This window comes from Rhinatrema bivittatum, chromosome 5 (assembly GCF_901001135.1).
Source record: "Rhinatrema bivittatum chromosome 5, aRhiBiv1.1, whole genome shotgun sequence".
NCBI lineage: Eukaryota > Metazoa > Chordata > Amphibia > Gymnophiona > Rhinatrematidae > Rhinatrema > Rhinatrema bivittatum.
Genome location: NC_042619.1, coordinates 110102627 through 110123841, shown reverse-complemented (window position 1 = coordinate 110123841; position 21215 = coordinate 110102627). Strand labels below are relative to the sequence as shown.

The 21215-nt window shown below is 46.7% G+C and overlaps 1 protein-coding gene across 9 annotated transcripts in view; it reads left to right on the top strand.

The window, feature by feature from the left end:
- Window positions 1-21215, top strand: part of SUPT20H (SPT20 homolog, SAGA complex component) — a 270381-nt gene that overhangs the window by 40418 nt on the left and 208748 nt on the right. For 4 of the 9 annotated variants that reach the window (XM_029602740.1, XM_029602738.1, XM_029602741.1 and 1 more), the window contains exon 1: window positions 4917-4972. The exons of 2 other annotated variants lie outside the window; for them this stretch is intronic. The gene's annotated coding sequence lies outside the window, so the exon portion shown is untranslated. Of the gene's footprint in view, window positions 1-4915; window positions 4973-21215 lie in introns of those variants that run through there. 3 more of the 9 variants (XR_003856913.1, XM_029602742.1, XM_029602739.1) reach the window with 2 other exon arrangements.

Below are 21215 nucleotides of genomic sequence, written 5' to 3'. Positions count from 1 at the left end.
TGCTTCTGGTGGTACCAGATTCACCCAGGAGACCATGATACACGGAACTGCGAAGGCTCCTGTTAGACTCCCCCATCCAGTTTCCAGTGCATAGGGATCTGTTGCAGTAGTGGCCTGTTCTTCATGAAGATCTTACTCAATTTTGTCTTACAGTATGGTCCTTGAGAGGAATTGCTTTCTGAAGCATGGATATTCTACTGCGGTGATTGCCACCATGCTACGAGCGAGAAGGTTCTCCACTTCCTTAGCCTATATGAGGATTTGGCGAGTGTTTGAGGCTTGGTGTGAAGGTCAAGGTTTTCTTCCTTGTTCATTTAAGATCCCGCTCATTTTGGAATTTTTGCATGATGGATTGAATACAGGGTTGTCCCTTAATTCCTTAAAGGTACAGGTAGTGGCTCTTGCCTGTTTCAGAGGTCAGTTGAATGGTGGTCCTTTGTCGGCTCATCCAGATGTGACCCATTTCTTGAAAGAAGTGAAACATCTTCGTCCTTCCTTGCGGTTACCGGTGCCCTTGTGGAGTCTTAATCTGGTTTTAGATTTCTTAGCGAGCCCTACATTTTGACCAGTGCGTAACCTTTCCATGTGGTTACTGACCTTGAAAACTGTGTTTCTTGTGGCGATTTGTTCTGTGCGTAGAATATCCAAGCTGCAGGTCTTGCCTGTGCGTAGACTATCCAAGCTTGCTGGGAGCCTTTCCTTCGAGTGACTCCAGGGGCGATACAGCTGAGTACTGTTCCTTCCTTTTTGCCATAAGTGGTCTCGAATTTTCCCTTGAATTAGTCCATTTCCCTACTGTCTCTGGATAAGGAGAGGGATGCGGAGGAATATAATCTGTTGCGACCTTTGGATGTTAAGAAACATATTGAGAGGTATCTGGAGATTTCAAGACCTCTCAGGAAGATGGGGATCACCTGTTTGTCCTCCAAGGTGGAAGTAGACAGGGCAAGCCAGCTTTGCGGGCTACAATAGCTTGCTGGATTAAGGAAGTAGTCTCGGCTGCATATGTGGATGCTGAGAAGCCGTTGCCTAGTCAGGTTAGTGCTCATTCCACTAGGGCTCAGGCAGTGTCATGGGCGGAACTTAGATTGTTTGTTTTCTCCCGTCGACATTTGCTGAGCTGCGACGTGATCCTTTTTACAAACCTTTTCCAGGTATTATCTGGATGTGCAGATCCGAGAGGATGCAGCCTTTGCACTTGCGGTTTTGACTGGATTGTGAGCAGCCTCCCACCCTATTCGGGAGTAGTTTGGGTACATCGCACTGGTTCTGGATTCATCTGTCTGATGCTAAGAAATGAGAAATTACTACTTACCTGATGTCTATCCTAAAGAAAAGGAAATTATCAAGTAAAAGGAATTTCTCATTTGGCAGAGGAAGCCAGGTGCTTCCCTATCGCTCCAGTAAAGGGCATAACTGAAAGCAGTGCCAGGCATGGATTGCGAAATCTAACAGAGCACCTGCCTGCCCTCCTCCAGCAGCACCCCCCTCCCGACACACCTGCTCCACCCTTGCATTCGGGTCCTGCCTCCTCAGTTTCAGCTCAAGGACATGCTTTGTTTCCCAGTGGCAGGGTGAAACCACCTGGTCCAGGAGGAGAGCCACCCACCCCAGCCATTTAAGAGGGTTCCTTCCCCTCCACCCAACAAAAGGTCAGCCGCAGACACTGAAGACATAATGACCTTTGCCCTGGAGCCAACTGACATGTCACCCAGTGTCAGGGAAAGGCACAAAGTGCACAGGCGAGAAGCCAGGGCGAAAAGTTAGCAGGGATGCACCAGAATCTCCTCCAACCCCCATCAGTCTATAGGCCCTCCTCCACTGGAAGGCGACGGTGGTACCCCAACCCAGAGGTAAAGATCGCTGGAAGGGAACCCCAGGAAGGTAAGGGACAGCGACAGGTGAGGGAGGCGGACCACATAGACAGGGAAGTAGGGCCTCCTTTTCAAGCCTCATTGACAGGACCCACCACCGCAGAGTCCTCAGAGTGCTCACATGGAGAAGGTCAGTGGTTGGATACATCTGCCCTTCCCAACCCATCATCTGTCTAGGTACCAGTCACCCCTCTGAGGAAAAAGGAATCAAAGCAGGGGCACCACCCAACATGGCCCTCCCCTGCCAGATCCGGAAAAGAATGCAGACAAGGAGGATCACCCCCTCCCGCTAAAATGGTAGAAGACAGGCAGGCAACCCCTGACCTCTTGGATCACAGAGCGGGCATCTTAGCCCTTGGGGCAGGCACTCCGCCTTAGTAGAGATTTTGTTTTCTCCCTCCCCCCCCGCCCCTTCTATCTCCACTAGATAGCTGTAGGGACCTCTGCCCAGCCCCAGAGATGGCCATGGCACCCCCCTGCGATCTTCCTGAGTCCACCACCAACCAAAGAAGCGGTAGCATCCACAGAGGTTGTGGGTGGGGAGAAGAGGTCCCCGGCACCCAGAGCTGATGACCAGGGCGGGGAGCCGAGCTCGGCCCTGGGGACTAGCTCAAAGTCCCTCCTCTTTAAACACCTCCCAAGTGCCGGGGAACTTGTGGATCAGCCAGGTGGAGAGGTAGAGGGACTCGAGGATCAGGGAGAGCTAGGGATGTACATACCTCCCACTGCAGAGGAGATTGTGCTTCTGCAGGAAATAGGGCACCCTCAACCCAAGGGATTCTCTTCTTGCCAGAGACACCTCTGCAGGAGGTACAGCAGCCCCAGACTCCTCCCGCTCTGATAGACACCAGCTCACTGGAGAGGGAAGTGTTACCAGAGCCTTCAGGGGCTCAGCCTCAAACTGAGGCTCTGCCTCAGCAAGAGCCCCACCCCCTGATGGAAGATATCAGCCCAGCCCTTTCAGGCCTTCCCTCTGACTTGGGGGAGGGAGAAATCCCTGACAACCCCTCCTCACCAGAGAACCTCACCTCCCATCCTTCCTTTCCTTACCCAGTGTCCCTTATTTATTTATTTTTCCCCTCCCTCACTGTCTAACCTAGCTCCTGGTGGCCTGGCACCACATTTGGGCCAGAGCCTGAGGGGAGAGGGGACAGGCCCCCAGGCAGAAGCATGGGAGAGGCAGTCGGTGCCGGAGAGCCTTCTTCAAAGATGACGGGAATAGAAGATGATCCTGGTCTCTGAGACATTGGACTCAAGAGCTGGGAGGATGGGGGAGACAGACAAGAGAGAGTGGTGAGAGAGGCTGAGGAAAGAGGTCCACGAGCTGGCACGGAACCTGGCGGCCTCTCGCCCCTGCCCCATTCGAAACCACAGCCATTGCCCTAGTATCATCGCTTTAAGATAGCTGAGAGAGTACAGTGGGCCTGAGAGGCTGAATGTGAAGTGGGCATCCTCCCAGACGCTTATGACCTTTCGCACCTGTCAGAAGTCATGCACGCTCCGGGAGGCTCTGTGATGGGGCTTGACCGTGCGTGTACCCGAACGCTGCTTGGCAGAGCATGACTTTGACTTTCTGCACCCTTAACACCAACAGTTGTGGGACTGGGATACGCAGGCACTGGGTTCTTTCCACCCTCTAGTGCAGGAGATAACCTGAGACCTTTCTACGGGAGACTCCTACCACTCCGGATGCTGAAGCGTCCTGGTGCTTGGAGTGGAACGGTAGGATGACCTTCAGCCACAACTTGGGAGTGGCTGGTGGGGTGACCATCTTGTTTTTGCAGGTCCTGCAGGCAGAGGTGCTGAACGCCAGTGCCGTTGTGCCAGGCAAAATGCTGCATCCAAGGATGCGGCTTGAGGGCTGCACCATTAACTGCATCAATGTGTACGTCCCCAACGCCACGACCGAACAGTCAGTGTTCTTTCGCTGGATATTGGCCTGGAGGACCTGGACCCAGATGAAGAGATGGTGCTTGGAGGTGACTTCAACAGCACATTTGATGCACTGGACCAGGATGTCTGGGAGAGGACTCCAGAGGCATCTAGGATCCTCAGAGAGGCAGTATAATGCCTCTTGCTGGTAGATGTCTGGGGTGAGCAGCACCCAGGAACGAGCTCCAGCTTCACCTACATTCGGGAGCAGCAGGCGCGAGTATCCCATTCTTGGATCGACCGGTGGTATTTTCTTACTGGTTGATGCACTGGGCCAGGACAATCACAGTGGAGCTGGCCCCCTCTCAGACCACAACCTGGTGGCCCTGAGGATCGTGCTTAGCCCCGCCCAGCCCAGGTCAACCCAATGGCACTTCAACAACTCTCTTCTCGCAGACGAATTGTAGGTGGCAGCGGTCTGAGAGTTCTGGGTGGACTTGCACTGCTAGGAGGCGGACTTCTCAGTGGTGGGACTTGGAGAAGGTCCACCTCTGGGTTCTCTGTCAAGAGCACGCCAGGGACACCAGAGAAGTGGTGGTTCTTTTTGTGATTACATCAAAAGAGGTCGGAAGGCTGAAGGCGACCCCAGCCTAGGATTGAAATAGGAACAAGAGGCAAATGCTCAACTCTTCCCCAGTCCAAGAGAGAGCCCCCAATTCATTTCTAATCCTGAAAGCAGCAAAAGCAGAAGAAAATGCTTGCAGCAGCTTCTGCTCAGGACCCAGTAACCTTTGAGGACATCACTGTCTATTTCTCCCAAGAGGAGTGGGAGGATTTAGAAGAATGGCAGAAGGAGCTTTACAAGGATGAGATGGAGAAGAATTATCAGACCCTTAAAAAAAACCCAAAAAAACCCCAATTATAAATTCCAGGAAGCTTAGGGACTGGTCAAAGTTTGCTATATTCAGTAGCCTGCACTGTAGCACTACTAATCCCAGCATACAAGGCAACAGCCACAGCTTCCTGTGTGCAACCAAACAGAATATTTTGACATTGGACTACAAATCCCAGGATGCCTAATACCAGTGACAGCTTCCTGCTGACTAGCTGTAGTGTAGCATCGCTTCCTGTACAGAGCTCTGACCCTGTACTATTTGTCTGCTGCAGGTTCCACTGTCACTTTTTCCACCACCCAGCAGAAGAATGGGAGAAAATGTTTTGTAAAAGGTGGGTAAAGGTGTGTCTTACGAAATCCAGCTGGGCTTATAAAAACTGACATGCAGTTTTGGAATCATTTGAACTATTAGTTCTCAAATATTATTTTGGCACCTCTGTGCTGTCTGTGCTTTTAGCTCAAATAGAAACTGTATTCTCCGCGAATATTCCTTTTGGCAAGTGGTGATTTACATGGTTAACTAAACTACTAAAATTTATGAAAAGATATTATCTGTTACTTTCTTAGTCCTTCAGATGTTTCTGATGTAAATGTGGCTCATCTATGAAGAAATAAATGGCCCATAGAGGGGCTATATTAGGGTCTGATGTATTAGTAATTGCAACATTAGTAGCACAGCACATGTTTAATCTAGTTTAACATTTGCTATTTAACTTTTGGTTTAGTATGCAATTATTGTGCCAAAAGTATGTTAATATCCGTTACACAAAATGTACTAAATTTAATGTATTTGTATGTAGATGATAATGCAAATTAATTATAATGGAATAATTACATTTTTTCCCCTCGATAATTAGGACTAAATTAGCCCTGACATGTGGGTGACGTCATCCGGTGGCATATCTAGTAGAGCTGTTGCACTACTTATGTGTAGGAATTCCTGCTTGGACTTTGTCTCATGAGCTCTCTCGGTCTTTTTCGTCTCTCTGTCTGTGAAAATTTTCATAGCTTTTGTCTTGAAACTTGCCTTTGGGCTTATATTCACGTTTTTTCTTAACTGCCACGGCAGCCCCTGTGCAGCACTGAATCTTAGCTTTCCCCTCCCCCCTCCTCCCAAGCTCTGCAGCTCTGATTCTCTGCTTTCCTCTCCCCCTGTTAACAACAAGAGAAAAATAGCTCTTCCGCAGCCCGAGGAGGCAGCACGCCTGGTCTCAGCCAACTCCAGTAGGAGAAGGGGGATTTTTGCTGGATCAGTCAACTTGTTGCAGCAAATCACAGTTTTTTAAGACACACACCGCACACTCACACACACACTTCTCAGTTAGGGACTTGTTTCTCCTCCCCCCACCTCTCTCTTTACTGCTTGTTTTTCCTTCACAGCAGTCCTTGCAGGGTCTTTGAGGCACAGTGAAGGTGGGAAGCCCTGCAGGCTAGCGAGTTTTGCCAACACCAAGGTAACCTAGAAGGAGTGAGAAGGCTGAAATCCAGTTAGCCCTCTCTTACCCTCCCTCCCCACCACCTTTTCCTTCTCCCCCCCCCCCTCCTCTTTAAACACTGTGAAAACCCCCCCCCCCACACACACACTCTTCAGTTCATTATGTTTTCAGTTGCCCTACACTTCTCGGTTAGGAACTCGTTTCTCCTTCCCCCACCCCCCCTCCAAATCTGCCATGGCTTCGGGGTTGAGAGTGCTGTGGGAGCATAGTACAAGTTCTGGTACTTCATGACATCTGGTGCACTGACGCCATCAATGCTCAAGGTCTGTTGGCCAGGCAAGAGGCAAGCAGAACACCGTAGGAGCAACATATTTCTTGGCACTCTTTGCTTATGACTGCCCTTGGTGCTGTAGGCTCACATTGCTGTTATGTCCTCAACTCAAGGAGTTTGAGGACTTAATATAGTGTCTGCCACAAAGCCATCAACTAGAAGAGCATGGTTTTAAATGGAATCAGTTCTCCACATGGTGGCAAGACTATACCTTAGATCAGTTTGCATACAAACCCAAAGAATTGCTGAACTATTTGCTCTTCCTTTTTTCTTCAAGTGAGAGTACATGTAAGTGAGAGTACTTGTCAGTGCTGTAGAAGCTTACCATACTCAAATCAAAAGTAAACCTATCTCCATTCATTTTTTAGTTTCAGAATTCATTAAAGGCTTTATGACATACTAAACCTCCAATTGCGAAACCACCTCTTCCAAGGGTCCTAAACATGGTTCTGGTACAACTGATGATGCTGCCATTTGAGCCACTGGATTCAGCTTCTCTCAGATTTATAACATGAGTAATATTTCTTGTAGCAGTAATGTCAGCTAGAAGAGTTACTGAACTTCAAGCTTTAATTCATTATCCTCCTTATATGCAGTTCTTCCATAACTGGGTGGTTCTCTAAACCCACCCAAAGTTTTTGCCAAAAGTGGTTTTAGCATTCCGCCTTAATCAAGCTATTGAATTACCTAAATTTTTTTTAACTACTTTTTACTTTTTATTATGGATTGTTTAAAGTTTCTTTTAATACCTGTTCTTTGTATTTATTTTAAAGCCTTTTTGAATTTGTTACTGCAATGTATTTTTCTTTGAATTATGTTTTAGACATTTGTAAACCGTTGTGATGTAATTAGAAACGACGGTATATAAAATCTTTTAAATAAATAAATACATTCTTTCCAAGGTAACACGCACATTAACTTGAGAAAGCCATTCATACCTTAAACTGTAAAAAGGGCCTTGACTTATTGCGAAAGAAGAACTTGGTCACATCATCAGACTTTGCAACTATTCGTCTCTTAAGATCCTAATGGACTGGGCATAGCAGTGACCAAACAAGCATTGTTCAACTGGCTAACAGCCTGCATCGTACACTACTATACAGTAGAAGGACTCCAAATTAGAAACCATCAAGGCTTTTCAGGTTAGAACCATAACTGCATCAGTGGCTCATTTATGAGCCATATCTCTCGAAGACATCTGCAAAGCTGCAACATGGTCATCGGCACACACCTTTGCTTCCCATTACTTTCAGGACAATTTTTCAAAGAGTGACAAATTCGGTCAAGCAGTTTTGCATAACCTGTTCGCCCAGTAGTCTATTCTTCATGGTGAGATCCAGTTTGGTAATTTAGTAAGCACTCCACTGTAGCCATAAGCTTGGGACTCCCTACATGTCATGGTTAATTCAGCCTTGCTAATCAATGGAAAAAGCAAGTTTGCTTACTGTAAACAGTGTTTTCCATAGGTAATGGGATGAATTAGCCATGCTAAATTCCTGCCCACTCCCTCGAGATTTGACTATCTAGCTAGAATTAGCTCTGAAGTCCACTGAAGGGGCTCACAAGGCAACTTCCAAGCAGAAATTTCTACACATTCAGTAGAGCAAAAGCTCTACTAACTAACCCCTAGATTTAGCAAAATGCTACAAATATAGCTGAAATAGCGCCTGTGATTAAAAAAAAAAAAAGGGGGGGGGCGCAATTATGCTAATTACCCTTCTCTCCCTTCGCGCAGGCAATTTCCACAATGCGCGATAAATTTTTCCACCTTGCACTATTTTTCACTTTGCACGCTGATTAATACATCGCATGGCTTAATACATGGGGGAAGAGAGAGAGCGAGCACTTCTGTATAAGATCAGTATGACACTCTATATATGTACCACTGTAAGAGGGGCACTTTCAATCGGGGTGGGGTTTGAGAGGGTGTTGTAACAGAAACATTCTGAGGTATTCTTAGTAATACTGACATCAGTAAACATTTGGAGTCATAATGGATGAAAAGTATAACGAGCAATTGATTTGTACAATAATGTTTAGTGATATCAATATTGATAAAAGAAATCAAAGAAGGTGAACACAAACCAGAACGAGTAGTCAGTGTTAAGATGACAGGCCTTGTCTGGAAGCAGATGTCTGATTGATCCTTTTTCTTTTGCTAAGGAAGAAAGGTCTGTGCCAGGTTTTAAAGCTTGTCACTTCCGAGAGGCAATAATGTGGATGATTTTCAGTTGAAGCCCCTGCTGTTGTACCAGTGTCAAAATCCAAGATCCCTGAAAGGCTTTGCAATACCAAATGTACTAGTGATATGGAGATCTACCAACAAGGCCTTGGTGACTGACCATTTTTCAGGAGTATTTCACAACGTTTTTTTTTTTGTCTTGTAATCAAACACTACTGTGCCCAGAACAATCTTGTAAACATGGATTTGCTCCTCATAGACAATGCTCCATGCCACCCTGTCAGCCTACAGCAGTGGTTCTCACCCCAGGCCTCAAGGCACACCCATCCAGTCTGTTTTTCTGGATAACCGCAATGAATGTGCATGAAGAGTTTCACGTGCACTGACTTCAATGTTTGCAGATGTATCTCATACACCTTCATTGTGGTTATCCTGATAGATAGACTCAGGAGGGACACAGGATAAGGTCTGGGGGCAGACCATAACAGGCTATAGAGAGGCTAGTGCATGGGGGCAGAACAATGGGGGAAGGGGGAAATGGAAAAAAAAAAAGCAGATGGTGAGGAAGATGAAGAAGGCAGAAGAGTGGTTAGAAAGAGGAAGACACAAGATTTATGTAAACAGAATGTTAGGAATTATGCAGACAAAATGTTAGGAATTATTAGGAAGCGAATGGCAAATAAAACGAAGGATGTCATAATGCCTCTGTATCGCTCCATGGTGAGACCGCACCTTGAATACTGTGTGCAATTCTGGTCACCGCATCTCAAAAAGGATATGACTGCACTGGGGAAAGTGCAGAGAAAGGTGACCAAAATGATATGGGGAATGGAACGGCTGCCCTATGAAGAAAGGCTAAGAAGTTAGGGCTGTTCAGTTTGGAGAAGAGATGACTGAGTGGGAGATGTGATAGAAGTCTACAAAATCATGAAAGGACTTGAATAAGTTAATGTAAATCGGTTATTTACTCTCAGAGATAATAAAAGGACCAGGAAGCACTCCATGAAGTTAGCAAGAAGCTAATTTAAAACAAATTGAAGTAAATTCTTTTTCACTCGGCACATAGTTAAACTATGGCATTCATTGCAAGGGGATGTTGTTTCAGCAGACAATGTTACTGGGTTTAAAAAAGGTTTGGGTAAGTTCCTAGAGGTTAAATCCATAAACTATTATGGTAATTAATAAGCAATAGTAGCTTGTGATCTATCTAATGTTTGGGTACTTGCCAGGTACATGAGACTTGGCTTGGCCACTGTTAGAAACAGGATGCTGGGCTTGAAGGACCCTTGGTCTGACCCAGTATGGCATTTCTTATGTTCTTTTGTAAACCTATGGAAGGTTAAGAATAGATGTAGGAGGAAATGGAGGGATGAAAAATATGGTTAGACATGGAGAAGAAGGGGAGGTGAAAACATGGTGGTGGAGAGAAGAGAGAGAAGTACCATAAGAGATTTCAGAGAGATGAAGACAGAAATGGAGACGTGAGACTTGGAAAGAAAAATGAGTCATAAGACAGACAAGGAGAGACAGAGCAGTACAGTGATGTACTAGTGAGGAATATACAAATAAGGTAATACCAGGTTTTTATTTTTAGTTTCCTGGGTGTTAAGACCTTTGTTTCTTTAAATTATCATGTAATGCATGTACAATTTCTTTAGTGTTCAGTTAAGTCAATCCCAACGAGTGGGTTATGCACCTCTGCTAGCAGATGGGGATTGAGCAAAAGATGAAGTCATAGCTATATAATCCTGCCCCAAAATCAGCTTGCCAGTATTCTCCATCTAGCAGATGGTGGATATGCATTTCCCTTCAGGGGATTGCCTGTGAGTAAAAAAAAAAAAAAAAAGAAGCAAAAACAAATTGAAAAGGAGATGTCGATATAGCATCACTTGCCTCCTGAGGCAATACTGTGTGGTCCCTCCCCCAGTAGAGTGCCTCAGTCCAGTAGCCTTGACTTGCGTGGACCTCAATTCCAATTAGTGGTTGTAGGCCAAGAGAGGCTTAGCAGTGAAGGCTTTAGTTCTCTTCCCCCACCCCTTCCCTGTAGCCAAGAGCCATTTCTGTGCTCAGCTAAGGAGGGTTGAGCTCAGGTAGAAGTTTTTAACTTTAAAAAAAAAAAAAAAGTCAGCAACAGGAAGACAGCAGGAGAAGGGTCTGTTTCCTCAGCGTTCAGCTGTCCCTGTCTCGTCTCTGGGGAGTTCTGTGAGGTGATGAGAGCGTGCAGGCATGGTGAGTTGAGCAGCCATTTGGCTAGGCCCTGCTTCTAGGCTTCTCCCATTTTGGTGCACCCAGGCTGCAATACTTTCACACGCTTTTTTGCTGCAAACCGTCTGTGCGCGCTTGCGTGTCTGGGTGTGCACCTATTCTCGTTTGTGCGTGCAATTGGGCGTTTTCCTTCTGGACGCACATCTTGTGCACCCAGTTTAGGCATTGGTTGTGGGTGTCCAGTAGGATCAGCGGCCTATTCTTGGATGCACATTTTATTTTGTGCATCCATATTGGGCGCACTTGTATGCGTGGGAAAGCTAGGCACGAGCCTTTTTGGCCTGTGCACTTATAGCATGGCGCCCGTGATGAAGAAACCTAAATGCCTATATATCTGTGCTGCCTGCCACATCAGAGCCATTCAGCTGGAGCTTTTTTAAGCCTGTGTTAGTGCTGCCTGGATGCTCGGGGAGATTTGCCTCCTTCCGATTTTGCCGACGACTGTTCATCTACTTGGTCTGAGGGGAGATGGACCATTGCAGGGATGTCTCCTCCCCTGATTGCTTCGCAGGTTGAGTCCTCAGGGGATACTGGCTCTCAGGATGTCAGGTTTGGGCTATGTGGTGTGGAATGGATCCGGCCTCCTTTTCCTGATTTTCCAGGGATTGCAGACATTTCTTTTTTTTTTTATCATCGATTTTACATGAAATTAACAAAGAGCTTTCTTTGCTATGAAACAAGAAAAGAAATATCTTTTATACAGATCGAATTACATATAGTACCCATACAGATCCACATATAATTCTTTAACATTTTTCCCAATTTTTCCTTTCATACATAGGCAATATTGAGGGGAAAGCAATCAGATACAAGGGTATTGCAGACATTTCTACAGGGCCGGTTTGCTGAAGCAGCAGTTCCTACTAAGGTAGGTCCAGGCACTCTGAGTGCTCCTCCGCCTATCTCCACGATCAAGCGCCTTAGCGCAGTGCAGTCTGACAGAGTTCGAATGCAGGTGGATCAGGATGATACTGATGATAACGGTGGGGCTTCTCCTGGTGAGAAAGGGTCTATTCCCCCAGATTTGGAGTAAAATAGAACTCTTCTAGATTTCTTTCAGAGAAATGAGTTGTCAGGTCTGATATCTCAGACCCTCGGAGTGGCTGGGCTTGGCTCCTTGGGGACACAGAAGAAGGATCCTATTTTGGTCACCCTGCACAAGGCTTTTTGGATGCAATCCAGGAGTTGATTGATCTGGAATGGAATGCGCCAGAAGCGTCCTTTTAAAGGAGGATACATCTTAGCAAGTTATACCCCCTTGGATCCGCAGGCCAGAGAGCAGTTGCATTTCCCTAAGATGGATGCCTTGGTGTATTCTGTCATGACGCGTACCATCATCCTGGTAGAAGGAGGTGCGGCTCTGAAGGATGCTCAGGATAGGATTAAGGCTATCCTGAAGCAAGCCTTTGAGGCAATGACAGTGAACTTGCAAATTGCTTCTTGTTGCACCTTGGTAGATTGGGCTACCTTGCAGCTTTGCCAAGAGACTGGTGGCATTGCATCCAATTTAGGACCTATGGTAGAACCAGGGGCTGCCTTCTTGACTGATGCGGGCTGTGACTTGGTACGCACAGCTGCCAGAGGAGCTGCTTCAATTATTGCGGCCAGCCGACAGCTATGGCTGTGCAACTGGTCCGCAAACACTGTTTCAAAGTCCAGTCTGACTAAGCTGCCTTTCAAAGGCTTGCTTTTGTATGACAGTGCATTGGAAAAAATGACAAGTAAATGGGGAGAGACCCAGGTCCCGCGTTTGCCAGAGGATAATAAGCCAGTTTCCCGGACCTCTGAGGTGAGTGGCCGCTCTCAAGACTACCAGAATTTTGGGCCTTATAGGGGAGTTTCTTCCCAGAGATCCCGTCTCTTCCGCAGATCTCGGTCCTTTTGCCTCCGAGGTCCTTGAAAGGATACGGGCTCCAGAGGCGGAGCCCCTCGGTCTTCCCAATGAAGGTTTGCAGGCTCACCTGGTGGTGCAGGAGATAGGTGGCCATCTATCCCGATTTTATCACAGGTTCAAGGGTTCTCAAAGTGGTTCAGAATGGCTATGCTCTAGAATTTCTTCGCATTCCTCCAGATGCCTTCATGATCTCTCCATGCAACTCCCATCAGAAGAGGATAGACGTGGAAGCGACATTACAATGGCTATTGATTTGGAAAGTGGTGATCCCTGTTCTTGAATCGCAGCAAAATACGGGCTGATATTCCATTTATTTTGTCGTGCCCAAGAAGGAAGGTTCGTTTCAGCCCATACTGGATCTCAAGGATGTCGACCAAGTCACGCATTTCAGGATGGAAACTGTGTGCTCTGTCATAATGGCGGTTCAAGCAGGGGAGTACCTCGTGTCTCTGGATCTGACAGAGGTGTATCTGCATATTCCCATCCGGCAGGAACATCAGTAGTTCCTCTGATTTGCAATCCTGGATCATTACAAGTTTCAGCTCTTGCGTTTCAGGCTAGCCACAGTGCCCAGGACCTTTTCCAAGGTAGTGGTAGTGGTGGCCCTTCACAAGGAGGGCATTTGGGGTAGTTACGGCGGTTACTACCCCAAATCAAATAAGCCTGATACTTCACTTTCAATGCATATACAGCATAGTTCTCTGCTTCAACGGCAGGGGAGAAGAAAAACTGATACTTCACACATCCAGCAGAGCTCTCTGCTTCAACGGCAGGGGAGAAGAAAAGAGGGTTCGCACTCACAAAGCGGGGAGTAGCTGGCTTGTTACGGCGGTTACTACCCCAAACCAAATGTGCCTGATACTTCACTTTCGATGCATATCCAGCATGGCTCTCTGCTTCAACAGCATGGGAGAAGAAAAACAACCAATAAGGGCTGTATAACATAGTCTGGGTAAAACAAATAAGCATGGGTGTAGCTTGCTTATTGCGGCGGCTGCTACCCCTAACTAATCAAGCTAGATATTTCACTTGGATGCAGCTCCATCACTGCTCTCTACATTAAAGGTGGGGGTGGAAGGGAAATAGAACCAAGAGCTAAGAGAAACAGATAAGTATGAGAGAAAAAAATGTGTGAAGCTTGCTGGGCAGACTGGATGGGCCATTTGGTCTTCTTCTGCCGTCATTTCTATGTTTCTATCAGAGCCAATTTCCTCAGCAGGAGAAACTTGGACCCATGAGAATGGGAGCATTTAGACAAGGCCTTTAAGCTCCTGGTGGACCACTGGGGCCTACCAGATCTAGACCTGTAGGCGAACTTCAACAACACGAAAGTTCCACACTTCTTCAGTCGCAGGCAGTACCTAAAAGCGATGGGCATAATTGTTGTCATTCAAGAGTGGCCACATGGTGCCCTGCTGTATTCATTCCCGCCTTGGCCTCTGATAGACAGGTTGTTAAGAAGATTGCAAGTCAAACCAACCCTGTCCTTTTAGTGGCTCTGTATTGGGCTTGAAGGCCATGGTATGCCAATGTCCAGAGACTTCTGGTGGGCAGTCCCCTCCGACTTCCATCTCAGACAGATCTCTTACATCAGGGGTCTATTCTGCATGAGGATCCAGGGCAGTTCTATCTTACAGTTTGGCTTTTGAAAGGGCTCATCTGTTTGTTCGCCTTCCTTAATTTCCACTCTTCTTCAGGCCCGGAAATGTTCTTCTCTAGTTTACGTTGGAGTTTGGAAGGTCTTTGAGACCTAGTGTTCTGAGTGAGGTACTCAATTGCTCAAAGTGGATATTCCTTTGATTTTTGGAATTTTTACAGGAAAGTTTGCTTAATGGTTTGGCCCTTAATACCTTGAAGGTTCAAGTTGCAGCACTGGCTTGTTACAGGGGAAGAGTCAATGGAGGGGGGGGCTTTTGTCTTCCTATCCAGACATGTCCTGTTTTCTTGCGGGGAGTTAAACATCTTTGCCCCCCATTGCAGCTTCTGATGCCTTTGTGAAATCTTAACTTGGTCCTTGAGTTCTTGGCAGGTCCAACTTTTCATCCACTGCGTACTCTTTCCTTTCTGCTGCATACTTTGAAATCAGTTTTTTTGGTAGCAGTCTGTTCGGCTCATCAGGCCTCTGAGCTGTAGTCTCTTTCCTGCCTTGATCCTTTTCTCCATATGACTCCGAGTGCGGTTCAGCTTCGGACTGTGCCTTCCTTTTTGCCCAAAGTGGTTTCTGAATTTCATTTGAATCAGTCTATTTCTCTGCCTGCCTTGGACAGGGACAGAGATGAAGCCGATTACTGTCTTTCATTTCTTGGCCATCAATCATCATTTACTGCACCACTTGGAGATGATTAACACTGTTCGGAAGTCTGATTGCCTGTTTGTGCTCCATAGTGGAGGTAAGCAGGGAGCACTAGCGACATGGGAAACGATTGCCCACTGGGTTAAGGAGGGCATTACGGTAGCCTATGCGGCTGCTGAGGTTGCCTTACTGAAGAAGATTAGACTGCATTCCACGAGGGCTCATGTGGTATAGTGGGCGGAGCTTCGTTTGTCACCTGCTGAAATTTGCTGAGTGGTGACATGGTCATGTTTTGCACACCTTCTCCAAGCATTACAGCTTGGATGTTAGGGCTAGGGAGGGCGCCCCTTTTGCATGGATGATTTTGACTGGGCCACTGGCAGTCTCCCACTCTTTTCAGGTTTAGCTTTTGTATATCCCACTCATTGAGGTTGACCCTCCCGAATGCCAAGGAAGGAGAAATTACTACTTACTGATAATTTCCTTTCCTTTAGTGAAGGGTAGGTCAATCCCTAACCCACCCTCGACTACCAGATTTGGATTTTGTGGTTAACCGCCTTAGGGCAAGCGATGCAATTATGATTCCTGCTCTTTGTTGATAACTGGTAAGTGGCTTCTCTAGCTCTTAGTTTGCTACATATGTTCCTTCTTTTTGCTGAGCTCAATGTTCCAGTTGGTTGAGAAACACGAATGATTGCCTGTTGCTAATAATGTTCAAGTTTAATCACTTTTGTGTACAGTATGGCTTTTCCAGAGAATACTGGCAGACTGATGTTAGGGTGGGATTATATAGCTGTGACATCAACTTTCGCTCCGTCTCCATCTACTAGCACAGGTGCATAACCCACTTGTTGGGATTGGCCCTCACTTCACTAAAGGAAAGGAAATTATCAGGTACATAGTAATTTCTCTTTTTATTTTTAAAATTGTGTGCAAATACAAGTGGCACCACTGTACTCTAATTTTTTCTGTGTACTAGAAAGGGGGCAGGCTTTAAACAGCCCGTGGGGCTTGCTAGGCCTGCAAGCTAATTTTCAAAGGGAATCTTTCCACAGAGTTCCCCTTTACAATTTCAGGCTGGCGAGATAATGCGGTTACTTTGCACTAGCATTGTTTGCACCTGTTTTGAAGCAGGTGCAGAGCACCCACCTATAAGTATGCGCAGGTATTTCAAAGTGAAATCCCTGTGTGTAGTATCCCTTCCTGACATAACCCCATTTCTTTTATCTTGTAGGTAAAAGTCCAAATACTGTGAAACAGGGTGTGCACTTCTGGCCACTCTAAGCAGGAGTTTAAACTATATTTTTTCATGGGTAAACATGGGTTACTACTGTACAATCATGTATCAGATATTATTTTCTCTGGGTTTTTTTTTTTTGGGGAGGGTACTCGATGGCGAGAGACATTGAGGAAGTGAATGAAGGAAAAAGGGGAGCACAAAGAGGAGAAGAACAAAGCATTTGCTTTAGTGGGTCAGACCAGTGGTCAGTCGAGCTCAGTATCCTGTATCCGACAAAGGCTAATCAGGGTCACTTGGAAGAACCTAGCATGGGAAAGTCCATTTCCTAATACTCTCACCCAGAAATAAGAGTTGAAGACACCCAAGCCCATCTAGTTAATAATGAACCTGTCTTCAGACACTTAATCAAAACTTGGGTGTTATCTGAAATTTTTAGGAGGCAAAGGCATAATAATTGTTCCCTTTGTAGTTTGCTCTTTTTTGCTTAGATTTTTATTCCTTCTGCTCTCCCCTAGCCTCTTCCTCCACATATCTTCCATGGTTGCAGCAGCCCATTTCCTCCTCTCCATGGCGTGGGGTGGGGGTGGGAGGTAGAGATGTGAATCGGAACCGGAATCTGATCGGTTCTGGTTCCAATCCAAATCTTAAAATTTTTATCGCCCAGCCCGATTTGAGTTTTGATTATCGGCTGCGCCCTATCCGATAATCAAAAACCCTCCCCCACCCTCCTGAACCCCCAAAAAAGGTTTTAAAATTACCTGGTGGTCCAGCAGGAGCGCGGGGAGCAATCTCCCGCTGTCAGGCCATCGGCTGCGTTAATAAAAATGGCACCGATGGCCCTTTGCCCTTACCATGTGATAGGGCAAAGGTAGCGCCGGCGCCATTTTGAATACTGGCAATACGGCCTGAGTGCAGGAGATCGCTCCCGGACCCCTGCTGGACCCCCAGGGACTTTTGGCCAGCTTGGGGGGGCCTCCTGACCCCCACAAGACTTGCCAAAAGTCCAGCGGGGGTCCGGGAGCGATCTCCTGCACTCGGGCCGTATTGCCAGTATTCAGAATGGCGCCGGCGCTACCTTTGCCCTCACTATGTCATAGGGGCCGACGGTCGGCCCCTGTGACATAGTGAGGGCAAAGGCTAGCGCCGGCGCCATTTTCAGTACTGGCAGCCACTAGCCTTTGCCCTCACTATGTCACAGGGGCCGGCCGTCGGCAAAGGTAGCGTGGGCGCCATTTTGAATACTGGCAATACGACCCGAGTGCAGGAGGTTGCTCCCGGACCCCCGCTGGACTTTTGGCAAGTCTTGTGGGGGTCAGGAGGCCCCCCCTAAGCTGGCCAAAAGTCCCTAGGGGACCAGCACCGGCCATCCAGTGCTCCTACCATGTGACAGGGGCTGACCAATGGCACGGATACCCTGTCATATGGTTAGGGCAAAGGGCCATTGGCGCCATTTTTATTAGTGGCAGCCGATGGCCCGAGAGCGGGAGATCGCTCCCCGCACCCCCGCTGGACTACCAGGTAATTTTAAAAGGTTTGGGGGGGGGGGGGTCGGGAGGGTGGGGGAGGCTAAGGGGGTCATTTTAAAGGGTCGGGTGGGGTTTTTTTTATTGGGCCATCGGCGCCATTTATATTAGTGGCAGCCAAAATGGCGCCGATGGCCCGAGAGCGGGAGATTGCACCGGGACCCCCCCACTGGACCACCAGGTAATTTAAAACATTTTGGGGGGGTTCGGGAGGGTGGGGGATTTGTTTTAAAGGGTCGGGGTGGATTTAGGGGTTGTTTTGGTGTGCCGGTTTTCCCACCCTTCCCCCCCCCCCCCCCCCGATTTATGATTTTTCACGATAAATCGGGGGAATTTCTATTGTATCGCGACTCTAACGATTTTTGACGATTTAAAAAATATCTGACGATTTTTTTAAATCGTCAAAAAACGATTCACATCCCTAGTGGGAGGCTCTCCCTTACCACAGCAGCACGTAAGCACCAGTGTTGTCCTGCTGGCATTTAGCAAAAGGATTTATCAAGGACTGACTGGGGGCCATTTTCCAGCAGAAACAGGAAATTGTTCTATTGTGTGGTACAGCATTCTCTGCCCCATCAGGCATCAGTGTGCCAGAGGTTTGAAAGGGTGGGGAGGGGGTGGTAAGCTAACTGCAGGGCATCGTGAAAAAGGGAAGTCAAGATATTTGAGGAAGAGAGGCTCTTTTTTTTGTATTCTCTCTCTCTCTCTCCAAAGAAAAGAGGTACTGGAGGAGAAACAAGCTTTCTGGTAAGAAACTAGCTGAATTTTTCTAGTTTCATGCTGTGTGCTAGAAACTTGTCAGCTGTATGAAATCTGGCATGGATTTGTCCATGGCTGATGGCACTGTTGTAATGGCTCCCTCGAGAGTCTTAATTCATTCTGGCATGATAAACATATTGAAATTGCTGTGGGTTTCCTAATTGTGACTTCAGTGAACGTGCTTATATGAACTGATGGCTGCTCTCGGGGCAGTTTCTTCAAATGAGTTTGTATTATGAATAAAATGCTGCAGATTATGTTAGAAATTCTCAGTCACTCTATTTACTGCTAATTCCCTGCTTAGTACTTGCATTTTACCAAAGAGATCCTCCTTCTGGAATTCATAACTTTTATAGGCAGCATTTCAGAGCGCGCTTGGAAATTCTTAATTAGACCAATGACATCCAATATACAGGCCGATACAGTACAGTGCGCTCCGGTGGAGCACACTGTTAACCGGCATTTGGACGCGTGTTTTCGATGCGCTAGCTTTACCCCTTATTCAGTAAGGGGTAAAAGCGCGTCAAAAACATGCGTCCAACCCCCTCGAGACTAATAGCGCCCACAACATGCAAATGCATGTTGCGGGCGCTATTAGTCATTCCCGTGCTGCACATTTTACTTTAAGAAATTAGCGCCTACCCAAAGGTAGGCATTAATTTCTGCCGGCGCCGGGGAAGTGCACAGAAAAGCAGTAAAAACTGCTTTTCTGTGTACCCTCCGACTTAATATCATGGCGATATTAAGTCGGAGGCCCCAAAAGTTAAAAATAAATTTAAAATCGGCTCACTGGTTGAAAACCGGACGCTCAATTTTGCCGGCGTCCGGTTTCCGAACCCATGGCTGTCAGCGGGTTTGAGAACCGACGCCGGCAAAATTGTTGACAGCCGCCACTTCCGTCAAAAAAGAGGCGCTAGGGACGCGCTAGTGTCCCCAGCGCCTCTTTTTACCACGGGCTCTAATTTAAATAAATTAAGTTACTGAATCGCGCACACAGGAGAGTGGCCTGTGCGCGCGCCTGCTCCCCCCGTGTGGTTTACTGTATCGGCCCGATAATTGGGACTATTTCTGTATGTTTCTGCCACATTTTCTTGGTCTCTGGTTGCATCTCTTAGTACTTAAGGATCTTTGCTTTCTCCATACAATACACAGAATTTTCGCTAGGTATTGACACCTCTATCAGCAATGCTGTTCTCGTGTTTTTCTCCTTCACCACAAAATCTGTTTTCTAGCATTGATCTTCCTGTTGTGTGAGCTCAGACCTGATCTTACAGACATTATAACCTGCATTTATTCCTTCTCTTTCCCCTCCCTAACCCAATCACCACTCTTCAAAAGAGCTGAAAATATCATGTCCATATTTTCCCCTAAATTTTCTCTGCTTTTTCATTTTTACCTTATTTTCAACATTTGCTGTGACAAATATAAACACCTAGGGCCTGATTCACTAAGGCTTTCTGTGTCTATGGGGGAAAAAAAGGTTTAGTGAATCAGGCCCTTAGAAAGAGTAGCAGCACACTTAAAATGGCTCGTCATCTTGAAAGTGTTGGTACACAACCCTAGATACTCTTTCTTTGTCCTCTATTTTCTCTGGGTCTTTGGTTCCTATTCTGTAGTGTTAGCAGCAGCACTGTTGGCTGAGAATGCCAGACAAAGGACAAGGATTTAACTGTCCTCAGAGTGCAGCCTTTGATACCTGTATGGGGGAGATTTCTCCAGCAGGCATCCTGGCTTTGGACCTTTTTATGTCAACTGGTATCCATGGATTTAGCCATAGTGCTACAGGGAAATTTCACTGCTGTAAAACTAAGACCAGAAATGCAGGACAAAGGAGACAGGCAGAGCAGTGTCTCCAGAGCTATGGTACTGCAGTATCATGCTGGCATTCCTGCTGGGTTCTGCTCATGTACATCCAGATTGGAAGGGCTCATCACATTTTGAAATGGGTCATTCCTCATTCTTATAGTATGATGGCCAATTATGCAAGTTAGGCAAAGTACTTTGTGGAAGTATTCATTTATTTATAACTTTTTTATACCGAGGTTCAGGTAACAGAATTATCTATCACTCCGGTTTACATTATAACAGGAAATAAATGACAAAAATGTCTTACAATGAACAGGGATAAGAACTTGGAGAAAACATAATTTGGAAAAAAGAACAATGTGTATAATTAAAAATGGAGAGGACTTGAGGGAATCAAGCTGCATGGGAGGGAGATAGCCTAAAGGAGGGGGAGGGGGGAGAAGATACTAAGGCTGAGTAAACCTAAACATAAGCCCTAGGTAGGGACAGTCTGTGGAGGCTGTGGACGAAACAAGAAATTATGGGAATGCTTGACCGAACAGCCATGTTTTGAGTCTTTTTTTTGAACGTGGTAGGGCAATGTATCAGCCTGAGTTCGGGAGGCAGCAAATTCCACTGATTGGGGCCTGCGGTGGATAGCTCTTTTTCTTAAGGATGTTTTGATGGGAGGTGTGTACAGAGTGCCTCTCTGTGCTAATCTTAGCGGGCGGGATGATGTGTGAAGTTGAAGAGGAATTCTGAGGTCCAGCGAGGTGTTGCAGTGGAAGTAATGGTAAGAATGCAAAGTAGAACGTGTGTGAGAAATGGGAAAAAGCAGGGGTTACGCTACAGGTTTGAGCCAGATA